Source organism: Solanum lycopersicum, chromosome 3, assembly GCF_036512215.1.
Source record: "Solanum lycopersicum chromosome 3, SLM_r2.1".
Taxonomy (NCBI): domain Eukaryota; kingdom Viridiplantae; phylum Streptophyta; class Magnoliopsida; order Solanales; family Solanaceae; genus Solanum; species Solanum lycopersicum.
The window spans coordinates 24,860,228-24,873,988 of NC_090802.1; positions in this window are offsets into that span (position 1 = coordinate 24,860,228).

Below are 13,761 nucleotides of genomic sequence, written 5' to 3' on the forward strand. Positions count from 1 at the left end.
TCTCAAATGAAGTCCTATTATCTATTAAAAATCGTAAATTTGCAAAAACACAAATATCATAAATGGATTATAATATACTCCATAAACTATAAAGGTGAATTGAATTTAATCCTTGCAAAACTATTTTTCAAATAGTTTAAAACAACTCCATAAAAAGGCACATGAATTGATATAAAGATGAAAATTTGAGCAATTCAACTTTTTAGATAAAACTAAAGAAAGAAGTTTCAAATTTAAGACTATTAAGAAAAATATGAAAGTAAATTTAGACAGAAAATTGGCATTACCTTTAAAGAAGTGTTGTAGTAGAAATATTAGAGTCTCCCATAAACATGTTAAGAATATGAATGTGAGTATGTATCAAGTCATTTCTTCACCATTATTGAGATCCGAGAACAAAGAAAACAAAGAGAAAAGAAGAGTGAAAAATTGTAGGCAGTAGATTTATAGATAAAAACTTGCGAAGTTATAACTACATCAAATTTACTCCGAAATAAGGGCACGGGACTTGAGGTTTCTTACTAATTTATTTAAAAATCTTTCTAAAGTAGAAAACTAAAAATATAATGTAACATTTAAAAAATGGAATAGTAAGTCTTGTTTTTTGATATATATTTTTTAATTTAATAATTGATAATTTTAATTACTATAAAATTAATTTGAAATTTTTTAATTAGTTTATAATTAAAAAAGTTCTAGCAGTTTTTAATTTAAGATAGAATTGAGAAGTTAGTAGGTAGTTATAGTTGATCTTTTTTCTCGTTATTTGACATAAACTTTTAATTAATTTTTATTATGAAAGAAATCTCACAATAATATAAGATGATAAGAAGAAGATAAAAAGTACAGGCAGAAGATTGAATTTTTCTTATTCAAGTGTGTCTTTTAAATGATGAGTGTATAGATGAAAGTCTAGTGAATGAAAAAGAGTACACATATCTCAAAATATGTTTTGAATGTTGCCTCGTTAAAAATCTCACTAGGAAAATCTAACTTGGGACAAATCATAGTTAAGGAAAAAAGTACAACATGTATTTCAATCCCCCGATGAAAGCTCCATTTGATATCTCATAGACGACACATTCCAATCTTGTTCTCAAATGTTGATATTGGCAATGCCTTAATGAATAAATCAACAATATTATCGCTTGGACGTATTTGTTCAACTTCTATCTCACCATTTTGTTAAAGATCATGTGTAAAAAAAACTTTGGTGAAATATGCTTTGTCCGGTCTTATTTGATGTATCCTCCTTTCAGTTGAGCTACACATGCAACATTATCTTCGTACATTATGGTTGGTATATTCTTTTTCAAAGAAAGCAACACATTTTCTGAATATGGCGGGTCATTGATCTTAACCAGACGCACTCTCGACTTACTTCATGAATTGCCATCATTTCTGCACAATATGAAGCAGTAACTGCCAATGTTTGCATCATTGTTTGCCAAAATGTTCTTGTGTTTCCACAAGTAAATAAATGGCCTGTTTGAGATCAATTTTTATACAGATCAGAGAAATATTCATCATCTGCGTAATCAATACTTGGATTTATCATAGAGTAAATCTATGTCCAAGGTCCCCCCGAAGATATCTAAATATGATTTAACACCATTCCAATGTCTTTTTGTTGGAGAGGGGACCAAATCTTGTCAGTAATCTCACTGTAAAACATATATATGATTGAGTATTATTAGCAAGGTACATTAGTGTCCCGACTGCACTAAGATATGAAGTTTCATCACCAAAAGGTTCTTCATCCTTCTCTGGAGGTCTAAATGAATCTGTATAAATGTCAAGCGATCTTACCACTATTGGGGTACTTAATGGATGTGAGTTATCCATGTAAAATTGCTTTAATATCTTTTTTGTGTATGTTGATTGATTGACAAGTGTTTTATTTAAAAATTTTCAATTTATGCCAAGACAAGACATTGTCTTGTCGAGATATTTCATTTCAAATTTGATTCTAAAAGCTCTTTATGAGTGCCAATGATGTTCAAACCATCAACATAAACAACTATTATAATAAATTTAGATTCGACTATTTAATTAAAATACAGTGATAAATCGAGTTTTTTTTGTACCCCTTCTTTAGAAAATATTCACTCAAACAATTGTATCACATCCTCTCTGACTATTTCAATCCATAAAGATTTCTGAAACTTTATTGAAAAAGTTTCTCTTGAATTTTTGTATGCTTTTGGCACCTCGAAAGCTTCAGAATTTTTCATAAAAATGTTGTGGTCCAATGAGCATTTACGTTCATTAGGAGCATTTCAATTTTTCATAAATTGCCAAATTTATGAGATATCTGAAGGTGATTGCATCTCAGGAGAAATGACTCTATGTAATCAATTTCAGGTCTTTGAGAAAAATCTTGAGCAACAGGTCAAGATTTATAACTAACGACTTCATGTTTTTCATATATTTTTTGTGCAAAAATCCATTTGTACCCCACTGGCTTGATATCTTTTGGTGCTCAAATTATTGACCCTAAAGTATCACATTTTTCTAGTGAAGTCGATTTTGCTTGAATTGTGTTCTTCTATTTTGTACAATCACTTCTCTATCTATATTTGTCAATAAATTTTTGCTCAAAATCTTCATCTTGTATTTTTCAACAGGAACATTACAGGCAAATATATTGTCAATCACAACACCATTTCAGTTCCACCTCTTTCTCGTCGACACATAATTCATTAAAATTTATTTATTCTCATTATATTCAGAATTTTGAACCTCCTCAGAGGTTTCATCATGTGTTATGACTCGGGTCTATTCTTGAGAAATTTCTTTCACCTCATTATCATCTTAATCACTTTCTTCTTTTCTTTTTCGAAGATTGTATCCTTGAAATCAATTGATCTACCAAACCTCTAATGTGGTATGGACTCATTTACCTTAACAATTTATTTTGTCGGGACATCGAGCATAAGCATTAACATCTAGCATATGCGTCAATAATTCTGGAAAGATCATTAAAAGAATCTGGCATTTGATTCGCAATATTCTGGAATAAATTATTTTTTGAATTTTTTGCTCACATTGATTTGTTCCATGATCTAGATGAGATAGTAATGATAAATTTCAATCTATCTCTTTTTCAACTGCTTATGCTCTCTCCCTAATGTTGGGTATATTGATTAATCAAAATAACAATAAGAAAATCTTGTCTTAAATATTTTTCAGTCATACATTTCAAATATTTTATTATTGAAGAAGATTCATACCCAACATATACTCAATCTTCTTTGGGGACCCATTTTTGTGCTTTCTGTTGGAGCAATCGACATGTATCACTTATCCAAAAATCTTAAGATAGTAAATATTTGTATTTTTACCAAAAGCCAATTGTAATGAGAGAATTCATGATAATTGGGTCGTCCTTATACGCAAAAGTATTGCTGCATGCAAAATAGCATGCTCCTACATATACAAAAAACAATTTTGTTCTCATTAGTAATGACCTAGCTATCAATTGTAGATGTTTAATCAATGATTATGCTAGACCATTCTGAGTATGAACACGAACAATTGAATGTTCAACTGTTACTGTTATTTCAGTAGACATACAATAATCATTAAATGTCTTAGATGTAAACTCACCAGTATTATCTTGATGTATTTTCTTTATTGTATAGTCTAGAAATTGTGCTTTTAGTCTTATTATTTGAGCTAACATTGCACAAAATTCATGTTGCGAGTTGATGATAAGCACACACATGACTATCTTATAGAAGCATTTATCAAGATCATATAATATTTAAAGGGTCCATATGCAGGTTGAACTGGTCCACATGTATCACCATGCATACATTTCAGAAACGCAGGGAATTCAATTCCAACCTTGATTATTGATGTTTTAATGATCAACTTTCCTTGAGAATAAGAAACATAAGAGAACTTCTTTGACTGAAGGATATTTGGACTCTTTGAGGTGTGTCATGTGACTTCTCAATTATTTTGTGCATCATATTAAAATAGGATGGGCCAGCCGGTCATGCCAAATGATAAAATAAATAAAATTAAAAAACCTTTTATTTACTACAGTATGTGGTTCAACTGTACTTATACTTGTACAGTACAACCCATGAGAAAGTACAAGTAATTTTTCATGCACAACTTTCTCCTCTGTATTAACTGTAGTAATATAAAGGTATTCAACTTTTCCTTCATTAGCAGTCTCAACATGATAGCACTATGACGAACAACTATGAATAAGATCGTCATTCACTGTCCTCATTTAATTTTGTACTATCTGATATTGTGTTAACATATGTCATTTTCATACTCAAATTAGAGAAGTATTTTTTTCTCTTAGTATAGTATGTGTTGTAGCAATATCAAGAAGACACATATCTCCATTATTCATCTTGGATCCAATTGACAACTGAAAAATTATATTCGTTTTCATTAAAATAGAAATACCTAAAAAAGAAGTACAAAACAAAACTAACAACGAAAATTTAAATGCTTCAACATAAGAGCATGTAATTAAATCACATGAGTAAAATAACAACACACTACATTCCCTAGCTGAAAGATCAAATATCAGTTTAGATCTCCAAATAAATTATCAACTTCCATATGAATAATATCACCAAGGCCACAAATACATCATCCTTTAAATCCAAATTTGCTTCAACATTATTATCATATTTTTGAGATGTTCTCGGCTAATCATCATCTTTAAGTCACATGTGACTTAGCTCGAGCATTGGAAGAGGAGACACTGCCTTTATTTCCTTTTCTTTTAAAGGAATTTTCGTAGAGCCTAACAAAATTTTTAAGTATGCGATATTCGTTATTTCAATATTTATGAGTGCATTCATGTGAATATCTGTACTTTTTAGATTAATATTTGTGTATTTTATAACTTACTTTGTCAAATTATAATTCTATTTTTCTTTAATTTGTAGGATGAACATGCATAATTAAACCATTGCTTCAAGTACTATTGGTAGATTGAACTATTCAAAAATTATAACTAGTACGATTAGAATATATTTAGTGACTTGCTTATTAGTTTTTCTTACAAGTACAAACATATGTGGAAGTATTTATTTCTTTGAAATATCAATCTTATATGAGCATTGCAAACTTCTATAATTATTAATCTAATATTTGTGAAAAAATTGTACAAGAAAAGTGTATTGTGAATATAGTAGCTATTCACAAATTGTTGCTACAAGTGTAGAAAATATTGTTTAAAATTTCTAAAAAGAAAATGTGTATTATGTATGTAGAAAAAACTCACAAATGGTTACTAAAGATATATGATAAATATGTGAGCATGAGTGGAGTTATCCTTGCCCAAAGGGTGTCAAGCGACACCCCTTCATCTAAAAATTACGTTGTATAGATAGGTTAAATTTTAATTTTGGTCCTATTTATATTAGAGGTGACACACTTTAACACAAGATGAAGAGTTATCTCAGTGGTAGAGGGGCTGCACAATATCTCCTTAATCATTGACCTTGAATGTCAGGAGTGTTTTTTTTTTAAAGTAAAATTAAGACTTCAAGAAAATCTTGTCTTTAAAGTTCACAAAACTAAAGTGTCTTTTCATCAATTTTTAAGCAATTGACTCAAATAAAGTTCACTTTAATATTTTATTTTTAAAAAGAAAAAATTTACTTTAGGGATTAAAGATAAAATAACTTAAATGCACAACTTTAAGTTTCTTATTGTCTACTCTTCCCTACTATTTTTAAAAATCACTTAAATTCCTTTTTTCTCTTGTAATTATAATCTAGCAGATACATAACTCACTCTTTCCTCCCTATAAATTTCATCACTCCCTATGTCATGCCTTCTCTTCACAATTACACTTAATTATCTTTTAAGTTACAATCAATATTCAAATTCATTTTCAAAATTTTTTTCTCCCTCAATCAAACAAATTCCAAATACTAGTCTTCGCTTTTGAATTTCAGTGTTCAAAATTTTTCTCTCTCAAATTTGTCTGATACTTTGATATATAGTCTTCTTCTTACTCTCTCCGAAAGTTTCTCATCTTTTGACTTTGATTTTTATTTTGTTTCATTATTTTTCTATTTCATACACATGGATCATGATAAAAATTTGAAAATATAAGATTTTTATAACGAAGATTGGGAACATAATAGAGTTCTTTTGCATAATCCTTTGAAATTGAGGAAGGAGCCGAACAAAGATATTCTGGAATCCTCTAAACCAAAGGTTGCAACCCCCCCCCCCACCTAAAAAAAGGGGAAAAGATCAACAACCTTTATTTATATTCACACATTTCTTAGGGTATGTCTTGTTATTCTTCCTTAAAATTGTTTGAGAGTTATAGTACGTTTGGTATATATCAATTTTAAATTTGATGACACATGAGTTAAATGTGTTTTAGCGTTTAGTAGATTTGGGTTATAAGTTGATACATTCAAAAATCCAATATTTGTCTGATACATATCGATTTTAGATTTAATGTATGTGTTATAAACCCTTGTTTTATATGTTTATCTAAAAATTTATAATGGAAAATATTTTTGTCAAATTTAACAAAAAAATAGTTGTTGTGTTAGAAAGTGACACATTTTATATATTTTATCATGTTTTTTTTAAAAAAATAAGTTCTACTAACATTCATGTATTAGACAATTGAAACTTTGTCTCATGTATCAGACAGTTGAAATTTGTGTATCAGAATATTTGTGTTATGTATCATTGATTGTTTTGTAGGCAGTTAAAATTTGGTATCCTTTTATGCTATTTGTGTAACAGAATGTTTGTGTTATGTATCATTAATTATTGTGTAGGCAGTTGAAATTTGGCATCCTTTGAGTTATTTATGTATCATTATGTTGTATCATGTATCATTAATTGTTGTGTAGTCTGATTTTATTTTATTTATGTTTATTGAATATCATTACAAATTGTATTACTTTTTAAAAACTTACAGTCACTGAAGTACTAGATAAAAAAGATAGCAACACATCCCATAAGGTTTGATGTCCATTTTAACAACTTTTTTCAAAAGGATTTTCAAGAGTCTATAGGGGAGCATGTATTTCAACTATTTTGGGCTACAATATTTAGAACCTTTTTAGATATTCCTAAATGTAATTTTTAGGGCCAAATCACTAAATGTTTACTGTTGTTAGAGTTGGAACATAGAAACTCTAATGTGTTGCATATTAGACATACAAATGGGGGTAAAAATTTGGGATAAATGAATTTGCAATAATAAGTGGACTTAAAGTTAAAGGAAGTACCAAAGATTTTGAATACCCAGAATCAACTCTTTCTATGCTATTCCAAAAGTATTTTTCCGGTGCAGTGAATAGTGTTAGCAAGAATCATCTAGTCCAACAATTAAAGATGGGCAACTGGGAGAACAATCAGGATGCACTCCAAATGTCTATCTTGTACTTATTCATACATTTGTCTTAACTCAAACTTATAATACATCTATGTCGATTGTCGATTTTTAATGGTTGGAGATGGTAGATATCGAGATCATCCTTGAAGACAAATTTGATTCTAAAATCTCATCATTTCACTTAGACACGATTTCAGTATTAGCAAACAATTATATCAATTATATGAATTGCCTTGTCCACTTAAGGTATGAATACACGAATATGCCAGTAAAATCCTTAAATTGCTGTCAGAGAACGGAATGTCATCCGAAGAATGTGCAATTGTAGATTTGTGTCTGATAATACAAAGTTTGAAATTCTTATGTCTAGCATTTTTCAAGAGGTAACATTGAATCCTTTTTTATATTGTGAAAATTAAAGGTTCCAAGTTTGTTCTTTTAATACCATTATTTTCTGTGTTGTGATACATTATTTCGTGTCTTAATTATTTTCTGTTATATGATACATTATTTTATGTTAATATTTCAATTATTTTGTTATTGTAGGATGGATGTTCAAACGTTGTCCCAATAACGGAGGAACCTGAAGCTTTTGTCTTACTTAAAGTTGAACATGCTCCTTCTTCTTCACCCCCCTTATCAGCTATAAATCCAATTGTAATACAACCGAATGATGAAGATGTTTTTTGTGATTTTTCCACTAGACCTTTGAAAAATTCTTGAGGAGATATTCTAGAGTCTCTGATACATCACCTCCACCACCACCAAAAAGAACAAAAAAGTGGATACCCCCAAACAAAGGTTTCAGAACCCAGTCAGCCTGATCAATCAAATGTCTCTCCGACCCTAGCTGCTGATTACATAGTTCTATTCCAGATGTGCGTCTGACTACGGCTGCTGATACACTCAAATTATACTTCCCTTTAGAAGTATAAGCGATCATATCAAGTAAAGAACTCAATGGTTAGGTTGGGTCGATCCCACGAGGAAAATGGTTTAGACTTAACTTTAGTCTACAATTACGTCTATTTAGTCAAACGCTTTTCGAAAACAATTAATTAAAATGGGGGGGGGGGGGTTGTGAAACAAAAATGTTCAATTATTTCTAAGTAAAACAAGTAGCAAGATTAATACTTTGGTGTTTATCAAGTGATGAGAGTAACTAGGGTGTAAGTGTTCCCCATAGGTTCATAACGCGGAAATCCTATCTATAACAATTCTTTCCTAGTGTCTTGCATAAAAAGTGGTAAGTTATGTATCTCTAATTCCTTGGTCCGGCAACTAGAGAATTTCACTCCGTACCTTGGTCCGGCTACATGTGTTTAAATTACTAACCCTTACCTTTTACCTCATATTAAGCATCATATTCGATGCATGACTTAATTACTACTTTTGACCAATAAAAACTAGCTTATTAGATAGTGCATACTAAATATATATTGATAATTCTTTTCCTATCAACTACCTCCTAGGTCCGGCAAGTAGAAGTAGGGCAAGTTCTAATGCGTGTACTCGTTAAAAAGACTTCTAAATTAAAGAATTATCAATACATACAAGAACCTATTCTAGAATTGTTATTTAGGTAGTTTTACCGTTTAATTACCCATGGTTCCCACAACCCTAGTCATGGATTATGTTACCCATGCCTAGAAATACACAATTCATGGTTGTTAAACAAGAGTTCATGTACCTATTTTTACAAATTTGAAGAAAATCCAGAAATAACACTTGAATTAACAAAAATATCTCGAGAATCGATTCCGGAAACTTGAAGTCATTCCAAAATCCCAAGTTCAACTTCCAATAACAAGAGTATGAAAAATAACAAAAAGTCCAACCCAAAAAATGAGGTTTGTAAACCTATTTATAATAATAAAGTACTAAATTAAAAGGAGTTCAAAATAAGGAAAGTCTGTCCAGAAATGCGTCTTCAATCGACGACACCACTGACGACGGACCGTCAACTGCCTTCGTCGGTCCATACTTAAAATTTTCTTCAGCCTTTATCCTTGCATCTTCTCTAATCCAATTGACGGACCAAAAACAAGGTTTGTTGATACACTTAGGATCCGTCGATGCCTCCGTCATTCCACACTTAGTTTTTCTTCAAGTTTGGGTACCAGGATTAATCTCTGATCTGATCGACGGTTTGCTTGGACGGTACGTCAGTCAGTCGATGGATCGTCTATCCTTCCGTAGCCCCACATTTTATCAGAATTCCCTGAGTTTCTTCCATATACTTGGATCTCTAGTCAATGACCACCACCTACGGACCGTCGATGGCTTCGTGGGTCACCTCTTCTGCACAATCTTCTGCATTTCTATTTTGGATGACTTTTCTGGAAAACACAGAAAAAAACCATTAGAATTACTACAAAAAGTCCCTAGACACACTAAACTTAAGGAAAAAGCAATGAAGGTACCGTGAAACCACGATATATCAACACCCTCAACTTAAATTCGTTGTTTGTGCTCAAGTGACAAACTATGACTCACCACAACACCTTTGTACAAAAGTATCCTCATTTAAGCTTTCGCTATCATATGGATATCAATCCCTATTATTTTCATTGCTTTTATGCATGATATCACTCTTAGGCTCACTCATGTGGATCAGGCCATGACACATACTCACCACGCCGACACCTCTACTCGTTTATCTCTCACAAAAGCACTAACTCTCTAATATTGCAACTAGTATTCTCATTTCAAAAGATATCCTCCTTTTTTTCACATTGTGGCTTCAAATTTGAGTATGAGTATCATTATTCAATACTCAGTCTCAGAACAACTTCACACCTAATTGATACTTGTTACCATAGGCTTGCCCTTATTTTCACTACTTTAAGTTCACCATATTAGACTCTTAGGATCACGATAGGACTTCCTTGGTTTGTAACGTAGGCTCAGGGTCAGGTATGGTACATATGGATGCATTTTAGTGGCTTGTTGCACTTCTTGACATTACGGCTAAGCGTCGTACCTCTTTTATTGTTTATTATATCCTATTCTTCATTTTCTTGTATTCTTTACCTTAGTTTCTACTTTCTTCCTTCTTTTGTGCTAATGAATCTTATTTTATGATTATAATAATAATAATAATTATTATTATTATAATAAAGAAAAGAAAGAGTGAAAAAGAGAAGTGACTCAATCAAAGATGAAATCAAGTGAAGAATTTGAAAGAAATAATAATAATAATAATAATAATAATAATAATAATTATTATTATTATTATTATTATTATTATTATTATTATTATTATTATTATTATTTCTTTCAAATTCTTCACTTGATTTCATCTTTGATTGAGTCACTTCTCTTTTTCACTCTTTCTTTTCTTTATTTTTCTTTTACATTAATCTTCTCAACTCCACTTTTTGGAACATTACTCATAATATCCACCCTCAACTCATGGCTTTGCCATGAGTCAAGATACACAATACCCAAGGTTGGGTCAGGGCCAAGACGAGATTGATTTCTGCATTAGCCACCCTCAACTTATGCTTTTGGCCTAAGTTGAGGTGCACATGTCCAAGGAGGGACCAGTGCCAACACATTATACCCTTAAAAGACGAGTTGGTGTAAAAATAAAAGTCCATTGTAAGGTCAAATCATTTGGATAAAAAAGTGATTAATTTAATTTGATTTTCTTTTATTCAAACTAAAGATTGTCTAATTTGAATAACGGCCTATGATCCTTTCCTAATTGTCTAAAATAGAATACTTTTTGCAGGATTAACCGGGCAAGTTCTAGCTAGGTACCAATAGTGGAGTATTCAAATTCTCTTACGCTCTCTTAACACCTCATTACCCTACCAGATTATTGGACTCCTACTTCGAGTGTTAGATTGAGGGTCATGCAATGATGTATCTCTATGTCTTGCTTAGAGCCAACACATTCAACATTCACTATGCCTAATCATGCAAGCATTCTTTTTAGAATGGGAAATCATTGTATTTATCCATCATGCTTCAGATTTCACATTCATACTTTGTACAAGATAGTAAACATGCCGGTTAAACAGTAAAATAACCAGTATCTTGGGGCAAAAGAGCACAAGCAAGAAAACCCCAAAAGAGGATCGTGAGTTGGGCTACTCACACTTCACCCTAGCACTCGCTTTCCATTTACCCCACCCAACAAAAAAGCATGCAATTGTATACAATGCATAGGAAATATAAGATTAAGTGGTAGGTGAAGCAAACCTGAGGGGCATTCCACCGGCGATCAACAAGCTGGAGGGTGCAGTTTCCTTGAACCCGCTTCATCAGTAGTAGGGACACCATCAGTAGTGTTCGCATCAATATCAGCACCCTCAGTGGTTCTCCTCTAAACATCATCAAGCCTGGAGCTAGACACCCCAACAACTAACTTTACGCACCCTCATCTGCCGGGCCTCCTCATCTGCCAAAGAAACTCTTCTCGTGGCCTCCAACTCAGTGCACTCCTTTTTCATAGACCGAGCCTCCTCACTCTCTCAGGACCGATGCCTCTTGGTACGCCCACGTGGTGGGGGTAGTGGTGTAGTAGAGGTAGTGAACAGTGCAGCAAGCACCGTATCCTTAGCAGGCTCCGTAGGGGTGGCCTTAGACTCGAGCATCCGCACATCCATAATGGCATCCACATCAGCCCTCAGACTCACCACATCAGCTTGGAGAGTCTTCAAATCAATAGTGGAGGCTAGCCGGGTGAGGAATCTCAACTCAAATGCATCGAGGAGCTAGTACACCGCCAGAATCTGCCGCTCAATCTGATGGGAAATATTCTTCTCAATCTGATCCTCAGCCTTATCAATAGCTTCTGCATCTAAGGCTGGATATAATGTAGCACTGTGGCAATTCGGGACTCTATCTTCTGTACCCTAGCAATCGAGACTAGTGCTGGTGATGGTGTTGATCGGGAGGAACTCAGTGCTCTTCTAGTGCCTGGGGAAAACTCAACCGGGGTGGTGTCGGTAGGCTCTGAAGCAGCACGATCAGCTCCTTGGGCTTGCTCTGCCGTATCTGCGAGGTTTTCACCCAACAAATGTACCTCTACTCGGGGCCCCCTATTTTGTGCCGCCTCATTGGCCTCATCCTTGATGAGACCGAAGTCCACTTTCCCAGTACGAGTCTGGAGAACATCAATGTACCAAATGGGCACTCCAGCAGCGCTGCACAACTCCAAAATCATACAAGGAAAGGGGTAATGGCCGAGGCCTTAAAATCCCTCTCATGGATGACTGCCAGCAATAGCCTTAGAAAATCAACCTCGAATCCCGTGACCATAGCAGCAACCAAGACCACTCTATCCCATGTAAGTATATTGTCTGCAGCTGCGGGGATAGGCGGTGGTGGACCAAAAGCTATATGAAATTGGCTGCAAACGTGAGGTTGGCCTTTTTGATAACACCTCTGTGATCCAGCACCCAGTCTGCGCCCTCACGGTCTACGGATATGTGGTGGGCTATCTACCTCTTGGTGGTCTCTCTCAGATTCTTGTCTCACTGGAAATGACCCTGCTTAATCACATCCCACCTATAGTCAAACTTGGGGGTTAGGGTGACCATGGTGGCATCAGTATCAACACCGTATAAGAAACGGCTAATGGTGGGAATAGAGATGTCCACCCGGCGTCCACAAACTCGAACATAGGTAAGTGGTGCCTATTTGGCGGGATAAGACTTCCTGTCCAAAGAAGCCGTAAGAGTTGCTACGTAAGAAGCATATAAATATCGCACCAACTCCTCACTATAGCGTCCATCTCTCGTAACCATCCAATCGAGCTGGTGGCGGGTGAAAATATCATGTATGGAAGGGACCGTGTGTAGAATCCATGTAAGAACCCGCTGCTCAACTGTCAGAGTCCGAATCATGACGCCCTTATCATTGAGCATCTTGGCGTCCCTGTATATCTGGTGCTTCCCCTCTACGCACCACAGGTTAGGCTGATGAACAACCGGTGAAGGATCCTCATTTGGGGGTGATGGAGCAGCCTTCAAACTATAGTCCTCATTAGACGAGGTAGGGTGGGAAGGTGCATCTGTAACAGTGGCACCCTATGAACCATAACTTGAGGCGGTGGCCTCATTCGACCCTGTAGAGTGGGCTGACTCAGCATCGGAAGCCTCCTCGGAGCCAGACGCTCCTTCAGAACCCGAGGTAAACCTAGAGGGTGTGCCGGCCAGTGTGCGCTCCGCATCAAATTGGGAAGCAGTTACTACACCTGATGCCACCTTCTTCGGCGTGCCTTTAGTGATCCTAGCAGCACATGTTGGTGTTTGGGTGCCTGGTGACAGGTATTCGGGATCACGCTCATCCTCCGACGAGCCAATCACCATCCGACGTAAGGTGCCACGGATCTAGACCGTCCTCTTGAATAGACTAAATCCCGCTTGGGGGCCATTGGTACCTATAAGAGAGAGTTA